Source organism: Orcinus orca, chromosome 9, assembly GCF_937001465.1.
Source record: "Orcinus orca chromosome 9, mOrcOrc1.1, whole genome shotgun sequence".
Lineage (NCBI taxonomy): Eukaryota > Metazoa > Chordata > Mammalia > Artiodactyla > Delphinidae > Orcinus > Orcinus orca.
In genome coordinates, this window is record NC_064567.1 from 68,912,714 (window position 1) to 68,932,770 (window position 20,057).

The 20,057-nt window shown below is 37.2% G+C and overlaps 1 long non-coding RNA gene across 1 annotated transcript in view; it reads right to left on the minus strand.

Annotated features, from left to right (window-relative positions):
- Positions 1 to 3,837: 3,837 nt before the first annotated feature.
- Positions 3,838 to 20,057, minus strand: part of LOC125965396 (uncharacterized) — a 30,245-nt gene continuing 14,025 nt past the window's right edge. Inside the window, exon 3 of the long non-coding RNA XR_007479216.1 lies at positions 3,838 to 3,994. This is a non-coding gene — a long non-coding RNA (uncharacterized LOC125965396). The remainder of the gene's footprint in view (positions 3,995 to 20,057) is intronic.

Sequence of the window (20,057 nt, forward strand, 5' to 3'; positions counted from 1 at the left end):
GGGCTATTGTAAATAGAGCTGCAATGAACATTTTGGTACACGACTCTTTTTGAATTATGGTTTTCTCAGGGTATATGCCCAGTAGTGGGATTGCTGGGTCATATGGTAGTTCTATTTGTAGTTTTTTAAGGAACCTCCATACTGTTCTCCATAGTGGCTGTACCAATTTACATTCCCACCAGCAGTGCAAGAGTGTTCCCTTTTCTCCACACCCTCTCCAGCATTTATTGTTTGTAGATTTTCTGATGATGGCCATTCTGACTGGTGTGAGATGATATCTCATTGTAGTTGTGATTTTCATTTCTCTAATGATTAATGATGTTGAGCATTCTTTCATGTATTTGTTGGCAGTCTGTATATCTTCTTTGGAGAAATGTCTATTTAAGTCTTCTGCCCATTTTTGGATTGAGTTGTTTGTTTTTCTAATATTGAGCTGGAAGAACTGCTTGTAAATTTTGGAGATTAATCCTTTGTCAGTTGCTTCATTTGCAAATATTTTCTCCCATTCTGAGGGTTGTGTTTTGGTCTTGTTTATGGTTTCCTTTGCTGTGCAAAAGCTTTGAAGTTTCATTAGGTCCCATTTGTTTCTTTTTGGTTTTATTTCCATTTCTCTAGGAGGTGGGTCAAAAAGGATCTTGCTGTGATTTATGTCATAGAGTGTTCTACCTATGTTTTCCTCTAAGAGTTTTATAGTGTCCGGTCTTACATTTAGGTCTTTAATCCATTTTGAGCTTATTTTTGTGTATGGTGTTAGGGAGTGATCTAATCTCATACTTTTACATGTAGCTGTCCAGTATTCCCAGCACCACTTATTGAAGAGGCTGTCCTTTCTCCACTGTACATTCCTGCCTCCTTTATGAAAGATAAGGTGACCATATGTGCATGGGTTTATCTCTGGGCCTTCTATCCTGTTCCATTGATCTATATTTCTGTTTTTGTGCCAGTACCATACTGTCTTGACTACCGTAGCTTTGTAGTATGGTCTGAAGTCAGGGAGCCTGATTCCTCCAGCTCCGTTTTTCGTTCTCAAGATTGCTTTGGCTATTCGGGGTCTTTTGTGTTTCCATACAAATTGTGAAATTTTTTGTTCTAGTTCTGTGAAAAATGCCAGTGGTAGTTTGCCTTGATAATTTAAATACACTGAAGCAAATATCTTTGTACATAAATATTTGTATTTTTTTATTATTTCCTAAAATGGATCTCATGATGCCAAATTGTTTCCAGAGCTTCATGTACAAACTTATCTGCAGTATATAAGTCCCACTCTTATCAGCATTTAGTATTGCCAATTTAAAAATCCCAGCAATTTAATTGATAAAGAATATTTTTAATCTAATAAGTAAGAAATACTATATGTCTTAATTTCTTTGCTCATTATTGCATTTGGTTCTTTTTTCATTTCTTAATTGGCCATTTGTATTTATTCTGAAAATTATTTATTCCATAGTTTTATTTAGTTGTGAGTTCTGAAAATATAATAAAGAGAATGATTCCTTGATTTTTGTATTGCTCATTTTAGCACATTTGTGAATAATGCCAAGTTACTTTTCAAAAATATTCTCTTGGATAATCTTCAGCCATATGTGAAGGTGCCCATTTCTTTCTACCCACCCCAAACCCGAGAAGAATAACTTTTTTAACTAAATTGCCAATAGGCAAAAATTGCATATTTTAAACATTTCACTTTCATATCTAAGACTGTTAATAAATAGGACCATTTTTCATGTTTCTCATCAGATTTTTTTCTTCCTGCATTATTTGTTCTTGTCTTTAAATTGTATTTACTTTATTCTTTCTACGTATTTATGAGAGGTCTTTACCTATGAAGTTATTTCTATAAATAGGAAGTATTTTTTAATTTGATTTGCCATTTAATTGTGCTGATGGTTCTTATTTATTTGCTGTACTGAGTGTGTCTTTTGCCCCATCTTAAGTCCTCTAGCCTCACGTCTTATTCCAGCCACTGTTGCAGAGTTCATTTCCCTGCTGGCTTCACCTAACTTCTCCTGGGTGCAGGCTGAGAGCATTTACTTGAATCCTTTGTTCCAGTCCTCTTGCTTCCTGACCTCTCAGTAGCATACACCCACGTGTACCCATTTTTGCATCCTAAAAATATAGAGGAATCAAGAATCTCTGGTTACTGCTACCTCTAACTAATGAGGTCTGGGGGAAATGGAGCTGCTTCTTTAATCCTTCAAGTGGACCTTCTGAGTTATCTCAGAACATCCCTAGGGATAGGGTAAACCGGCACACAGAGGGTGGCCAACAGCATCATGTATCTTTGTATTGACTCTTTCTGCTAACCTGTCTCCCTCCTTCTGTCACTCATTCCTGCTCTCTGGCATCATGTTCCCAAATAAACTACCCACACATGGATCTTTGTCTTAGACTCTGCTTTCAGACCAGGTCCTATATGCTTTTACATATCAGCTTTGTCTATGTCTGTGTGTTGGTATGGGTAGGTATGACCACGTATATACTTCATGTATTTTATGGTTTCTATCTATTTCTTCATGCTTATAAAGGCTTTCTCTATCACCAGGGTCAGATAAAGGTATTTGTGTACATTTTAGTTCTTTATGATTCATTTTCTCATTTTTCTTTATTACATAAAGTCTATTTGCTAAGTAAAAAACACATCATTTACTTCTATCTTTTATAACGTACATTATCGGCCACGTTTTTCAAATATAAAGTGCTTAATATTTCAAAGTGTGTTCTTTCTAAATTTATTTTCCTGTATGTTTAGTGATGCTTGGCTAATGTTGCCTGCATATATAGAGTACCACAGTACATCTTGGGTTAAGAGATCTTTTTTTTTTAAACATAGCTATTAAATTATTCAAAGGCAAAAAAAAAGTTTATTTGTGCAAAGTAGTGATTTTTTTTGTCCCAGATAATTTTTTACAAAATTAATTTTTAAATAAAGTTGACTGAAAGTCTAGCTTTTTCTCACTGATTTTGATGCTTAACTTTTCGGGGTTTCAGGGGAATTACCGATGAACAAGAATAGACTAATCCTCATATTCCTACTCTTCTTCACACATAATTATGATTTAATTAGCCAAAGATAGATACATATAAATATCCACAGAGGAGGAGCAGATGCATTATATCAAGATGCTTTTTCTCCACTTCCTAGCTGGACTCACAGCTGCTGGTGACACTCCACATAGAGGCTTGTCACAGCAGAGTAAACAGCCGAACACTAACTGTGCCCTAAGTTTTAAATATTTAGGGCTTATATCCTCATTCCAGGAGAACTTACATCAACAACCTAATTACTTCCATTTATGTACACTTTTATGAACATGAAATTATCCAGATTTTTTTTAAACAAACCTAATTATCCACAAGGCCACAGCCACATGAGGGTGGGCTGTACGAAACAGCACTCTAGTATTCATGAATGATATCATTGCCTTAATCTTCTGAGTATCTCAAAAAACAAAACAAAACAAAAAGCAAACTGTTCCCCCACAATCATGCACTAAATATTTATGTGTACAGGAGACTGTTTTTGGCCTTCAGATCCTTGTCATTGAACTTTCAGTCTATTCTTATGACAGGACTACCAGGGAGTACTGAGGCTTTTCAAATATGTTTTAATGCCTGACAGAGCAACTCCTTTCTCTTATTTTCCTTTTTCAAAAATTTATTGGCTCTTCTTGTGTGCTTATTCTTCCAGTTGAACTTTTTTTTTTTTGGCCGTGCCACAGGGCTTGAGGGATGTTAGTTCCCTGACCAGGGACTGAACCCACGCCCTCAGCAGTGAAAGCTCGGAATCCTAACCACTGGACCACCAGGGAATTCCCAGTTGACCTTTAAAATCACTTTGTCACCTTCTTCCCAAAATGTGGCAGACACCGAGATGCACAGCCCAGAACTCCTTCAAGGAAGGGCTTGTTGCCCAGCTGTGAGGACTACGTAGATACCTTCCAGCTGTCAGCTCCTTCAAGGTCTTGCCCTTCCAGAGACCACTTCCATCAGGTACCTGGGAGAAGTGGTAATAAAATCAGTCATTTCAGCTGGCTTGGGATGGCTCCATGGGGCAACCAGCCCCCAGTTGGTTAGCTGAGGATTTTTGCATCTATATCTTAGTCTACTTCTCCTTCTATTAATAATTCTATTAGCTATTATGAGATGGGCCAACATCTTTATGAGAATGGCCATAATAACTTACTCATAGAGTGATTCATCCTAACAATACTTGCTGAGCAATTCTGCTACTTTCCCCCTCCTTTTCCCACATGTCAATTCCTAATAAATGTCTTATACTTTAAATTCCATCTCAATCTTTTTCTCTGGAGAACTCAACCTGCAGCAAATTTAATTGGAACAGTGCCAAACTTATCAATTAATTGTGGAAAACTGACTTTCTTTTAACTCAGTTTTCTCATTTAGGAATAGGAGATGTCTCTAAATTTATTCAAGTCTTCTTATATATTTCTTAGCAAACCTCTCTTCATATAGAGTTTACAGATTCCTTTTTAAGGTTTTTCATGGTTGTCTTATATTTGTGGCTATTATTGATTTCTGTATTGAATAAAGCTCTTTCATTATATCTTTTATGTGACCTATAATGTTATAAATTTATTTATAAATAATGCTATAAATGTTATAAAACATTTTTTTAATTGTAACTTTACTGAGTTCACTTGCAGAGTATGCTTATTTAAAACATTGTCTACATTTTTCCCGTCAAGCTTCCTCTCTTCCTTCATTATAATTTTTACCTGGCTTAATGAATTATCACCCTGATATATCAAAAAGATTTCAGTTTTCTGCATTTTAAGAGTAATCTCAATAGTGATAGCATCTATTGAGTGCCCTTAACGTATCAGGCGTTGGTATGGGAATGGTCTGGTGTTATTTTTAGCAGCCACCCTACAAGGATACATTATAACCTATGCTTTTCAAAGAATACATATAACTCACCCATTAGCTATTGCTTGCAAGTTATTGAACCAGGAATCAAACCCTGGAAAATTTAACTCTAAAGTAAAAAAATATAAAGACTTTTTTCCCAGGCAACATAACCAATCCATGCCTTCCTAAGTTCATTTTTATTTTTGTCACATACAAATATTTAATAAGTATAAATAATATATATTTCAATTTTGATAATATATACATTTCAACTTCATAACACACACATATAAACCCCATGAGTAATTTCTAAGTGCAGTCTTTATGTAACATTCAAATGTAAAGAAGCATATAGACTAAAAAGCTAAATTTCACCTTCACCTTACTCCCTTCCAAATGCTTGCCCTTCTCCAGAGGAAACTACTATTAACAATTTTCCATATAGCTTTACATTTTCTATTAAGTTATGCATTCACATGCACACACGTACACTCATATGAGTTTGCATATATGCATACCAAGCTAGTATATATAAATTTATTTTTGTGTTTGTTAATTTATTGGGTTTATACTTTATGCATTATCTTGTAATTTGCTTTTCTTACTTAACAATGTCCTTAAGTCTTTCCATGTCAGTATGGAAAGTCAACTTTTTCTCTTTAAGCTCTTCAGGACCACCTGACTATCACTCAAGCCCCATAAAAGTCCAAAGCCGGATTAGGCAAGGGCTTGATACCTGAGGAAACTTGGAGCGCCAAAACCAAGTAGAGAATTGGGGGAAATTATTTTGAAGACAGATCTTTAAATAACTAATACATAAATACATACACATGCATACATACATATATACATATGTATGTATAAGCCAAATATTCCCTTCTTACATTAATTTAGCACTGAAAACTTAACAGGTTCTTACCATATTTTTGTCACCAATAACATTTTCTCAGGTATTGCATTATTTAGAATAAAGATTTGGCTGTATGTACTATAAATCCAAAATCACAGCGACTTGTATAAGATGGATTTTTATTCTCCTGCTCTTAACAACACAATCTAAATTATACACATCACTTCTACTCATATCTCTTGGTCTTCAAATCTAGTCACGTGGCCACATCTAGCTTCAAGTGTCTGGGAAATTTAATCTGAGCCACCAGCTGAATATTTTTTTGCTAAGCATGAAGGGGAGAACTAGTAGATTGTTACAGGCTGTGCTCGATAACTTCATGAATCAGTTTAGAAAAGTACCCAAACAACCACTTTTCCAGGGAAGCTTTACTTTATTTTTTCTTTAAATGCTTGATCTAATCCCTTTTGAAAAACTTGTTAAAATTGAATTGAAAATGCTAGTAACTCAAAACAGCAAATCTAGTTTTGTGAAGTTTCTTTACCTAAATCTATTAGCTATTATGAGTGGGCCAACATCATCATGAGAATGGTCATAGTAACTTACTTATAGAGTCATTCATCCTAACAAATGTTTATTGAGCAATAAGTTCTTACATCAGTCCTGAAAAACATACCAGAAATAAAGTAACAAAGATGGCCCCCATTGTGTGTTTATCTGTATCGTATAATTTCATCCATAGCATCTGCATTGGTAAATATTAGTGAAGAAATAGAAGACAGTTTACCCATGTTATTTCTATCATAAAAAAAAGAATTGTGTATTTCTGACTTAATTTAGCATTTTGTTGTAGGATTCAGAATGTAAGGTCTTTACTTTTACAATAGTGAAATAAGACAAAAAGGAAGATTAGTGTTCCAACCATCTTATAGCCAAGAAATTCTTCACATTTATTTGAGTAATGCATCTGATGAAGTGAAATATGTTACTCATCAAAATTAACCTGTCTTTTACTTGAAATTTTACTTGAAAGAATAATATGAGGTTAAAATAGAACTCATTTTCAAACTGAGTTTGAAAATGAACTTTAAGAATACAGGACAGCCAGCTGGTAACTGTCTATCAACCCAGTTATCTGAGGAGAGGCATTTCTTGATACTAGTTCAGCTTATCTGTATATTGAGGGTATATATTGAGGGTGTATATTGATGACACGTCACTAGAAAAAGTCCCTGGGAACTGAGTGACAAAGTACTGTATCTCTCTATCAAATTGACTTTGTAGTTTAACACAGATGCTTTAAGCTCCAGAAAATTTTTCCAGTAGGGACTTTTTACTTCTGGATCATGATAATGCAACATAATATGTCAGATGACTTTTGCCCTTAAGATCCTGGCGCCTAACAGGACAGGGATGAATTTATATACACGATCTTTTGCTCAGTCTCTTGCAGCCTATACATGTGTTCCTTTACGTAGATTCATTTTCTGAGACTAGCATTTAGTTTCTTAGAAAAGAATATCCAGATAGTAAAGTATATGCCTTTTTAGGTTAAAAATAAAATCTTCAGGGTGGCGGAAAAAAAAAAAATAAATAAATAAATAAAAATAAAATAAAATCTTCCAAGGAATACCCTAACCAGATTATACTAAATATAACCATTTGTCCATGGTTATACATGTCTGCTCCAGTTCCTTACTGCCAATTCGCAGGTAGCATTTACTGACCCATGAGCACAGCACTGCGGTAGCCCCACTATGTGTGGAAGTTCAGCGAAGCTCAAAGTAAACATATTAATGTCTACTATGGAGTATTGTGTGTGTGTGTGTGTGTGTGTGTGTGTGTGTGTGTGTGTGTGTGTGTGTGTATGGCGGGAGGGAGGTGTTGGGGGGAATCTACAGCCCTGAGAGGCCACACTTTCCCATTTGAACCAGAACACAAAGAAAGGTAATGTCATTCTAAGAAACGTGAACAACCGAGGAATCCTCTTCCTACTTCTGTTAGTACTCTGTAGTAGCAATCTCTTACACTGAAAATGATGACATTGAAGAGAAGGGAAAGTTAGGACAATTCATATCTCCTTTCTTTTCAGTTCTTCCCTACTCATTAGCATGCCAAAGGTAGAGAGTGTTGGTAGAATGCCTATGTATCAAGAAGTAAAAAAAACAGTTGAGATAGTTTTGTGCAGAGTTTCTATTCTTCTAGTAAGGACAAAATACATATGCATGTATAGGCTATGACACATGAATTGTGGTGATTTCAGTAATTTTACATAAAAACGAAATGGTCTTATATTTTCATTTAAGACTGACATTGTACACCAAGATGAGTGATAAAATTCATACTACAAATTTTTAATTTTAGTTTTTTCCATACTTAGAACAACACGAAATAAATAAAAAACACCATGACAGGTTAAGAGACTGCAGGAAAAAGGAAAGAGCTCTACATTTTAGTGTCTTTAATGGAAATGTTCCTATTTTTTGAAAAAGTGGCCCCATATTTTCACTTTGCACTGGGCTCCGCAATTTATGTCGCTCCTGTGTGAGCTCAGTGTGTGTATCCCTCAGCAGCCTCTACCATCTGATTTAGGCATTGTCCTTTTTAAGTTACTTCCAAGTCTGACTCTCTGCTACTCCTACCTCAAGAATCTAAGAGCCACCCAGGGTCCTTTAACAAATTCCTTTTCTGCTTACTCTAGCTGGGTGGGTTCTGTCTTTTGCAGCCAAGCACAGTGACTGATAATAATAACTAAAATTTATAGATTCTTACTCTATGCCTAGTACATATTCTCATAATAGTGTGATAAATACGATCAACTGTATTATCCAGATGAGAAAATCTAGGGTTAAAAATCAAATAAATTGAGTTCACTAGCTAATACATCCAGGGCCAGGATTCAAACCCAAGTGTCTGATTCCAATCCTGTGTGGAGCCACATTTATTGTCATTTGTCCTTTTAAACTTTGTTGATCCCTATGGGAAGAATTTGACTAAGTTCTAAATAGGCACTGTGCCACCTAAGCAAATAGCCATTGTTAGAATCTGAGACAATAAATGTTTGAATCGGCTTGTTGCTGAAAACATAATTCTTAGGGAAGACCCAATGAACTGTCTTTTCTGAGAACCACGTTGGTGGTGATCAAGAATGTTCAATGGTTTTTATGTCTCTGGGATTCATTGTTTCTGGATTTTATTTCCCTAGATTTTACAAGATTTTACCAGCATAGGATTACACTGATTAGCAAAGGCAGACAAAGTGAGGAATTTGGATGGCTTTAAACATCATACAAATACCTCTCTTTCTGTTTATCAGAGGTGTTAAAATAGCTTTCTCAGCAAGTTGTTTTCATGCTGCTTCTGCTATTGTTTTTCTTACTGAAGTTCACACAGATAACTTGGCAGGATACAAAATTTTGCAATTACAACAGATTCTTGGAAAGTTCTGTATAAATAAACGAGGGACAAAAAAGGTTGAGATTGATGGAGTTTGGAAGCTCGGACCACACCTACCTGTACAAAGTTTACCATTCTGCCATGAGTCCCGCACTCTGTGAAAATTAAATCACTCTAATTTAGGACACACATCATTGCAGTTTTTAGATGTTTCCGATTTTTGCTGTTACAAGGTAACAGAAACACGGTGCTTTTTAAAAAAGTCTGCAGTGTACTGTAAAAAAAAAAACCAAAAACCAAAACAAACCAAAACAAAAAACCCCCATGTAATGTGGGCTAAACTATGCAGGTTGAAACACTACAAACCACAAAGGTGAGGATCATAGGACAAGTATTTCTTTACCAGCTATGGGTGGGACAGTGTCTTAATGATTTATTCTGAAATAACAAAACAATCTGAAACAATGAAGTGTTTCTCTGTGCCTCATGAATATATACGAATTCAGTTCATGATAGAACAAGTCATTGGCTGCCTCAGCCAAACAGCCAGAAGGGGATGATTGATTGTTTCGTGCAGAACCTCGCACAGTCGAAAGGTACTTGCAACCTGTGGTTCACCAAACGGGAAACACTGCCAAAAATGAAGGTAACTCTTCAATAGTATCACAGTATTAATACTGATGACCAGAAGTACTTGAGGACTAAAAATCACAAACTTCCCAAATCCACTACAGATTTGCTTATATAAACTATGTTTCTATTACTTCTTTAAATAAAAACTCTTACTGCCTTTAAAGTACATATACTAGAAAATAGATCTGATTTTAGTTACTCACTTCATACATACCGGAGGGTTACTGCTTTCATGAGAAAAATTTTTTACCATAAGTGAATATGAGCAAGTGATTCATTTTATTCACAGTCAGATAAGGAAAATGTCCCTTTCTGAAACGTAAATGGTATAATTTTTTATTTACTTAGAATCTAAAATTATATCTTCATATAATTCGGTGATCATTCATTACTGCAAACTCATTTTTCAAATTTATGGCTACTTGAAATTATTTGAGGGGAAAGGAATTGCTTATACTTACTTCTATCCATAAGAATGTTGTCTTAATGTAGAGTCCCCCAAATGTGAATTCCAAGACATGGAATTAGATTTATTTGAAGGGCAACATAGGAAGCAGGAGTGAAGGGGCAGGAAGAAAGAGAAAGGAAGGAGAGGCCATTACAGGTGTGCATTACTGAGACCTGCTGCTGGAGGGAACAGGGACTCAGTAGTGCAGGAAACTGTGAGAAACAGAATACTCGCCCTCCCTCCACTGGAAGGACAGGTGCTACGTGCCGGTCCCCAGCTACCATCCTCCATTGGTTGAGGGTTACTCCTGGGGACATGAACTCCCTCCCACTGCTGGGCTCATATACGCAGGCTGAGGATGCTCCAGTGGCTTCAGAAAAAGCTCTGTGATGGAAAAGTGGAGACCCTCCTGGCTAGAGGAGCAGTAAAATACAAGATGCCCAGTTAAATTAGGTTGTCAGACAAACAGTGAATACTTTTTAAATTATAAATATTATGTGAGATAGACTTATGTTAAAAAATTATTCCTTATATTCCTTATTTATTTAAAATCTAAATGTAACTAGGCATCCTATATTCTTTTTTTTCTCTTCTAAATCTGGCAGCCCTACCACTGGCAAAGTGCTTGTGATGGGCTGTTGTTGGCCTGAGTCTGAACTTGCCCAGAACTGTCTATCTCTGCTGCAGCTAAAGTCAGAGGTGGGCTGAGGGCAGGTGAAGCAGGGCACCAAAAGTATAACTTAGATAAAGAATAAATCTACCTAACTTCACCAAACAGAATACCACATACACTCATCCTATGTGTTTTCATTTTTCTAATTGACACCTTTTTTTTTGCTACAAATAGATATCCACTTAACGTCCTCATAAGTAATCTTTTACTTGACTCTGTACAGCACAAGTTTGCTTAACCAAAATTATACAACAGATTACTTATCTCCTGAATCTTCTCAAGTCCTCCTAGGCTTGCTCATGCCAGTTTCTTGTCACATTGTGATCATAGATGCTTCATATGATGCCAGTAAATGTTAGACTGGGCCTTCTGAGAAGCACATGGAAAGACAGGACCAGCCATGCGAGAGATTTACGAGGGGCAACAACACCTGTGAGAGGACTATGACGAGGTTTGACCACAGTGAATGAGAGAGGCAAGGAAAAAGGATGGGTAGAAGAATCTTAGACTGTAGTACAGTTATAAGAGATCTGGGCAGGGCCATTGGGCAGTCATCCTTCAGAGGAGTCCTGTGTTCTGCGGGAGCAGGGCTGCCTTGTTGACCCTGCCACACTCAGTCACCGACCAGGAACAACTCCTGGGGAGCGTGGCCTTGGTGTGGACAGAAATGGACATCAGAGCACAGTATCTGGTGCCCTTGTCAGTTGGGCTCAACTGCTCACTTTCATGTGCAGTTGCTTCACAGTTTCATAGGAAGAGGTACAAAATACACCTCCTAAAGGTACTCATTGACTGAGTACCCTCTTTAGAGATAGTTTTGAAAAATACTTAAGTTAATACTCATAGCCATGAAGCTGAAGTAACTGTGATACTGCATTTGTAGAGATATTTTATGACAGTGAAATTTTGTAGCATTTTTTCTCATCATAGCTTTTTAGACAACAGCTTATTTCATCAGCTCCTTAGAGACGTCTTGCAGTAAACTGGCGAAATATAGTAATAGTAGCTACTTATTAAGGCTATTGTAAGGACAATATGAAGACAACTCTAATAGAACCCTTAGCATATCACTGCCACATGGTGAAAGTTCAATTAATGTTAGCTATTGGTGAATAATTATTAAAAACCAATGTGGCATGGGAAAAAATGTGACATGTATCCATGTAAAATTGCCTTGCTTCTTATATTATTCCTAGCTCCACATTCCTGAGGAAGAACACAACATCTCTCCTCCCATTGCCAAAGAAACTGAGAAGATATGGGAGGTGATGTATGTGTTAACGAACCTTATCGCGGGAATCATTTCACAGTATATACATATATCAAATCATCACATTGTATGCCTTCATGGTGCACAATGTTTTATGTCAACTATATCTAAATAAAGCTGGAAAATTTTTTTTAAAAAGTAACTGAGGAATGGGTCACGAGGATTGATTCTTTTACTTGTTTTTAGGGATAGATGCCTGCAATTGTGGATGAACAACTCAAAATCTACCAACTTTATTTGTCATGTCATCTACTGCTGCCTAAAAAATCACCACTAAAACTTAGTGGCTTGAAACAATACATAAGCATTTATTACATCTCAAGTTTCCCTTGGTCAAGAATTCAGGGAGGGGTCTTATGGGCAGTTCTCATTTGGAGTTTCTCATTTAGTTGTAGTCAGATATTGGCTGGTCCTGAAATCATCTGAAGGTACGATTGGGTTTGGAGGATCCATTTCCAACATGACTTTCATTAGACTGGCAAGATGGTGCTGGCTGTTGGTTGGAAGCCTCAGGTCCTCTACACAGGGTTGTTTGAGCGTCCTCACAGCATGGCGCTGGCTTCCTCCAGAGACAAAGGTGAAAGCTGCGATGCTTACATGACCAAGTCACACACCATACCCTCCACACAGCTGCTCACACAGAGCTAGCACACAAGGGTATGAATACTGAACACAAGGATTATTGGGAATCATCTTGGAGCTAATATGTTTATTAAAATCTCCTGCAGAATATATGTGTCCAGGAAAAATTACCTTTAATAAGAGTGCTTCTAATACTGGAGACTACAGAAAAGAATCATTTTTCACCAGAGCTAAACTAAGCCTTGGTTTTTCATTTGTAGACATAGGCAAATGCAACATGACTACCATATCCTACCCTTTTAGGAAAGGCCTAAAGCAAGGATGTAAGTGGGCAGCTTTCAAGCAGAATTCACCCCAAAGTCATACAGTGTTTGGCTTGGCCTAACCAGTGTGTATAATGAATATGCAATTAAATACCTTTAGAGAAGCATTTGTTCTCCACTTTGCCACCACTCCCTACAATCTTAAATCAAGTTATATATTATCTGCTCGACCCCTGAAAGGTCCCAGCAATCCCTACCTTAAAGAAGTGGAAATTCTAAGTGTAGAGAAAAGAGGGCCAAGGGGGAAAGAGGAATAGACAGAGAGTTCCTGAGCAAGCTCACTCAGCTGTCCTCCTCCATGCAGAGGATATTATAAGAACAAATGAATATCTTGGCAGTATCATGAACGATTTAACATAGGCAAGAGAACAGTGCTCTTGAGAGTGGAGTCTGTTCAATACTAAAGTACGGAAATGGAAACTCCTTCTCCGGAGGTCTTTAGAAAGAGGAAAGATTCTAATCTGTCTGGAAGAATTTAGGTGTGGTTTTTCTTGGGGATAAATGGGTTGGTTTATATAACTTACAAAGTTTCTTCTATGATTTTTTGACCCCCTTCTATGATTTTTTAAAAAGTTATTCCTTCTCCCTCCACTCTCCCCACACACAGAGTCCCCTTAAGTGCAGAGTACGTCATGACTGTATCATGAAGCTCAGCAATTCCCTCTTCTAGGAAATGGGAGACCACCCAGGCGAACAATGATAGGCTGTCCCCTAAAATCTACATATCTGGCTTGCCGCAAATTGTCTGTCATTTCACTCTTCCATTTGTAGAATTATTTTCAAAGTCTGGTCATTAGCACTATTAATTTCAAAAGTTTCTATTATTTTGTTTCCTTTTTTCCCAAAAGTATTCCCCATGCAAAAATATTCTGATTTTTAGTATATCCAATAATATATGCATATCTTTAAAGCTCAACACTTTCAACTAAAGAACAAAGTAGTCTGTAATTTACGCTTTATCCCAAGCCCCAAAATTTTCAATGTGTGTGTTCTCATGTGAAGAAATCCAATGCTTCCAACATATTCTTTGAATGTTATGTTTTCTTTTCTAAACAAACAATGTGATGATCAATTTCAACCTTATGCCCAGGCTTCTATACAAGTGTGTTTCCCATTAAAGTTCATCATAACTTTTCCAAATGTGTTTCTCAAACAAATCAAGATTCTTTTATCCCTATATAGCTAGATAGTCTTGATTTAATTTGAGAGAAATTTCACATATCAGAGGTCAACAGAAATTATAGCTGAGTGCCACTGTTAAAATTTTCATTGCACTTAAAAAGATTGAAAAGGTATAATATACATCACCTTTTATGCTCAAAATTTAGAGACTTCTTAACTCTTTTTATCCTTGTGTTCACTCAGTGAACTTTTTTTGTACCTTTATTGAGGTATAATTGACAAATAAAATTGTAAGATATTTAAAGTGTATTTGATGATGATTTGATATACGTATACATTTTGGAAGGATTCTCCCCATCAAGTTAATTAACATATCCATCACCTCATATATTTACCTTTGTGTGTGTGTGTGTGTGTGTGTGTGTGTGTGTGTGAGAGAGAGAGAGAGAGAGAGAGAGAGATAGAACATTTAAGTTCTACTGCCTTAACAAAATTCAATTATTTAATACAGTGTTATCAACTATAGACACCATGTTATACATTTGTATCTTTAGACTTCATTCATCTTAGAGCTGAAAGTTTGTACCCTTTTTACCAACCTCTCCGTATTTCCTCCACCATCTATTCCCTGGAGCCTACTTTTCTACTTTGTTCCTATGAACTTGACTTTTTAAAAATTTCTGTGTATAAATGATACCATGCAATCTTTGTTTTTCTCTGTCTGGCTTATTTCACTTAACACAATGCCCTCAAGGTCAGTCCAAGTTGTCACAAATGGCAGAATTTCCTTCTTTCTCGTGGCTGAATAATATTCTATTACATATTTAGATATAAGTCTTGGCTACTGTGAATAATGCTGCAATGGATATGGGGGTGCCGATACCCTTTGATATCCTGTTTTCATTTCCTGTGGATATATACTTAGAAGTGAGATTGCTGGATCATATGGTAGCTCTACTTTTAACTTTTTGAGGAGAATCCCTACTGTTTTCCACAGTGGCTGTATCAGTTTACATTCGCCAACAGTGCAGAAGGGTTCCCTTTTCTCCACATCCTCGCCAACACTTGCTATCTCTTGTCTGTTTGATGATAGCCATTGTAATAGGTGTGAGGTGAAATCTCATTGTGGTTTGGATTTGCATTTCCCTGATGATTAGTGATATTGAGCACCTTCTCATGTACCTCTTGGCCATCTCTGTGTCCTCTTTGGAAAAGTGTCTATTCAGTTCCTCTGCCCATTTTTAAAATAGAATTGTTTGGGGGATTTTTGCTGTGTGAATTCTTTAAAATGTTTGCATATTAAATCCTTATCACATATATGATTTGCAAACATTTTCTTCCATTCCATAGGTTGCCTTTTCATTTTGTTGGTGGTTTCCTTTGCTATGCAGGAATTTTTATTTGGATGTAGTCGCACTTGTTTATTTCAGTGAGTCTTAACTTTTAAAATCCAAGTCCCTGTTTTTAATTTTGAAAAATTTCAAACTTACAGCAAAGTTGAAAGAATTTTATAGTGAACACCCACATATGAATCACTTTTTACTATACCTTACTACTCGTCTTTTACCACACCCAGGTACACTTTTGATAAACATAAAACAACTGTCATCCCCTACTCCCCACAGTCTGATGCACAGGTTATCTTAAGAATTTCTGCTGTCATCTGTGTATCCCCACCAGACAAAAAAATTTTTTAAAGCTTTATATTGTTTGTTTTGAATTATAATGATAGCAGTTTAAAAAATAATAATGACTACAGTGGATTGAAAAGAATTCAAGAGTTCATAATAAAACTTGAACAAAAATTCATTGGTCATCTTTGCAGGTTTCTGATACCAATTCACCACTCTGAAAATGAATTAATAAATTGATAAAATAAAGCATTTGTTCTGTTTTCCCTGTACAAACTGTATTTCTGGGTAACTAAATCTTCAACAAGAGAAAATTATTTATAGAAGAATTACAGCTAATAAATGCAGAGAGACTGGAAGAAAAGTCACCTTTTGCATCCCCTTAATGAAATAAAGGAACTAGACAAACATCAAAGGCTACTAAAACCTTTAGGAAAGGTGGAGAGGGAATATTATAATGGGGTAATCTGGCTGACAACTCCTGAATCTACCAATCAATCTTAGCGTCACTAACTGTAGGACAGAAGACATTGTGGGTCTCCTGAATGATGTAATAAAGAGTACACAATACCATCTATAAAGTGTTTCTTTAAAAAAAAAAAATTACACTGGAACCTAAGTCAAGACTCTGAATAGCTCTACCTCCCAGTTACAAAAAAAAATACAGGCGATGGAAGCACTGGAAGCACAAGGTAAATAGTACCATGAGGAAGCCAGCAAACAAATGCAGAAAAACAGGACATTATCCAGGACCAATGAGCTGCTTTATTCAACAGCTGAAGGATATTAAAATGAAGGAGGGTAATAAGTGGAAGTAGATTAAAGAAACTTAAGAAACACATTAACCAAATAATAATTGAGGACCTTGCTTACATCCTAATTGAAACAAATTGAGTGTAAAAAGACATTTTTAAGATAGTTGAGGAAATTTGGATATGAAATGAATAGTAGATGACATTAAGCAATTATAAAATTATTTAGTTGCTTTAATAGCATTGTGATTATATTTAAAATGTCCTAGATCTTACAGTTAAGTACCAAAGGTGAAATGCTGTAATTTTGGGGATTTGCTTTAAAATACTCGAAAAAATTATGGAAAGATAGATAAAGCAAGATTAACAAGATATTCTCTCTACACATATGATGTTTGGATGCTTTTATTAAAAGAGGTTAAGAAAGAATAGAAAAAAAATGTCATCAGGAGTGGTAATGATACAGGAAGGCACATGAGGGAGAAAGAATAGAGTTACCCATGGTTCATTAGCTTTAAAATATGTTATGTTTTAGAAAATTGTCAATAAATAGGAATGTGTTGAAAAATTATGCTGAGGTTGTATTGTATATGTGAGGGTGTGCGGGTGGTAGTCCTTTAATACCACATTAAGAATTTAATTATCTATTTTGTAATAAATATAAACCCAGTAAGGAACTTTACACTGAACAGTAATTACCGTGTTTTGGAAAAAAAATACGTTACCTTTAAATTTTTTTGCATTTAACCAATATGAAATCACTTGAGCATCACTTATTTTTAAAAAAACTTTTTTGTTCATCCATTTAAAAAATATACAATAATCTTATAATAGTGAAAAGTTGTTTTTAAACCATTTTCTACCTCCTAAAATTCTGAGATGCTCTGTACTCTCTCCTTCCCACCCACACCCCATCGTGAAGTTGAGAATTTCCATTTAATATGTGTATGTGCGGTGGGGCAGGTAGCAGACAGAGGGCAGAGAAACAAGAGGTCCTAGGGCATCAAAGGGTGAGAAACAGAGGCAGAATGAATTGTGGGAGCTGACGCCAACCTCTACTACCTGAAACCTTGCCATTTTCCCCACTACACGATATAGAAATGAAGCACCAAGGAAATCATGCCCAGACAGATTTCTGGAAGACTTTGCCTTCAGCTGGAACAGATAGAAGGAGACGGTCTATTGGATCCAAAGCAAGAAGATCAAGGAGTGGAGTAATGAAACTCTCAATTAGGGTTTGCAGACTTCAAGTTCAGGGAGCATTCAGCCACTCTGTCAGCCTCCTTAGGCAAGCAGGAGTTTTCCCTAAACACGGACGGCTCAAGTGACTCCTTTCGTGGGAACACTAAACAAAGCTTCTCTGGGTAAGTCACTGCAAGGAGTCCTGGAGAGATTTGGCAGCAGCTTTGGGCTTCATAGGGAGCTGGCAGAGGCAGCAGAGAAGTGAGGTCGCACAGTATAGGAAAAATCTCCTGACAGAGGCAAGGATTCAAGATTAGAAAACAGATACAAGTGGCAAGAAAGAGTGGTATTGATGAAAGGGAAGAAATGAATAGGGGTAGGGCAAGCATGCCCAATGTGTTGATCTGGTGGTGAGAATCACCATGACAGGTTGGGAACCTAAAAAATGCAGAAAGCAAGAAAAGAATGAGAAGAAAACAGAATGTAGGGGTGGGGAAGAAATTAGGGGGAGAAAGGAAAAGCAAGCAAGCATGAAAGTGGATACTGAGGGACTTAGCTGGTGGCGCAGTGGTTAAGAATCCACCTGCCAATGCAGGGGACACAGGTTCGATCCCTGGTCTGGGAAAATCCCACGTGCCATGTAGCAACTAAGCTGGTATACCACAACTACTGAGCCTGTACTCTAGAGCCCATGAGGCACAACTGCTGAGCCTACATGCCACAACTACTGAAGCCAGTGTGCTCTCGGCCCCACGTGCCACAACTACTGAGACTGCGTGCTGCAGCTACTGAAGCCCACACACCTAGAGCCCGTGCTCCGCAACAAGACAATGAGAAGCCTGCGCACCACAACAAAGAGTAGCCCCCGCTGGCTGCAGCTAGAGAAAGCCCACATGCAGCAACCAACACCCAATCGCAGCCAAAAATAATAATTAAAAGAAAAAAAGAGAAAGAAAAAGTGGATACTGAACCAGCCTAGAGAATCTTTATACATCTTTAAGGTATAACACATTTACCCCAACATACCATGGAAGAATACTCAGATTACCTTCTTCTTAACATGTGCCATATTTATTAGACGTTCAACTGTTTGGATTTTTTCTCATAAATAAACAATATTCTTTGCCTAAATAAATTGTAATGTAGCTCTCATCTACTGTTCAAGAAGAATAAATATAGAAGCAATTTTGCTAGAAGTTTATTTTTATTACTTGCTCAAGTATTGGTTTCTGTTTCAAAGTCTGTCACAAGCCATCTCCTATTTCTTCCCTGCCCAGGCTCACCATGCACTTTGAAGGTGGCTGCCCCAACAAAGGAGATGGATCTCTCCAGCCTACTTGTACCAATGTGTGTGCCATTTCATCCTGCCCTCTCACCTTTGCTCTTCCCCAATTCCATTCCAGTATTTCCTAGTCTTTGATACTTTAGGCTTTGCCTCTCCATTATTTGACTCAACAATATGATTCTATTTACCTGGCTTTGACTTTTAAATATTTGCTAGCCTAGGAGTAGCTTTTCATGCTCTGGCTAGAGTGGAAGAGAGAAGGAGAAGCTGGCACAAATAATAGAGTACTGGCAGCCTTCAGGTGTGTCTAAGTACAACTTTGATGGATGCCAAGAATAGCATTTATAGCATGTGAATCTTTGCTGGGAGGCCCTGCAAAACTAGGCTTCATTCTCCTCTCTGTCCTCGTGCTATTGGTTACCTTGGTTTCCCGCCTTCACTTGATCTAGCACTGATGTCTAAAAGAGTGATTCTCAACTTCAACTGCATGTTAGAGGATATGCATGGCTCTGCATTCTGGATGGTGGTCTTTACTCACAGTCAGAAAGAAAATGTGGCCTCTCAAATGGAGTGACGCAAGGTTCAAAGGTAGCTGACTGGCAGATTAACCCTGGCCACTCACCAAATCAGGACAAGAACTGAGTCTCATTCCTGTGTTCACCCCCAGTATCAGCTGCCTTCCTGAAACATGGTGGAGGTTCCTGAACTTCTCCTGAAGGGAGTTAAACAGAAAGCAGGTCAGGATGTTCTGAGTAGACCGTTCATGACAAAGGGCTGGTTAACCACAGCAGAGGTTCTGAAAGGGACTTTTGTTTCTCTTGCACACCTTTGAGCTTTTCTGTCTAGTGAGGGACCAACCATGGGCTTGAGCTCTGTCCAGCATTTATTTACCTGGCATTGGCTGCTGGTCACGGCGTGTCTTTTAACCCTGAAAAGGTGAGGGACCCAGGAGAGTACACCTGGCCCAGGTATGCCTGATATCACCCTGGAGTTGGTCTGGGCAGCTGGCCTCCCGGCATGGAGCTGAGACAGGGGAGCCCC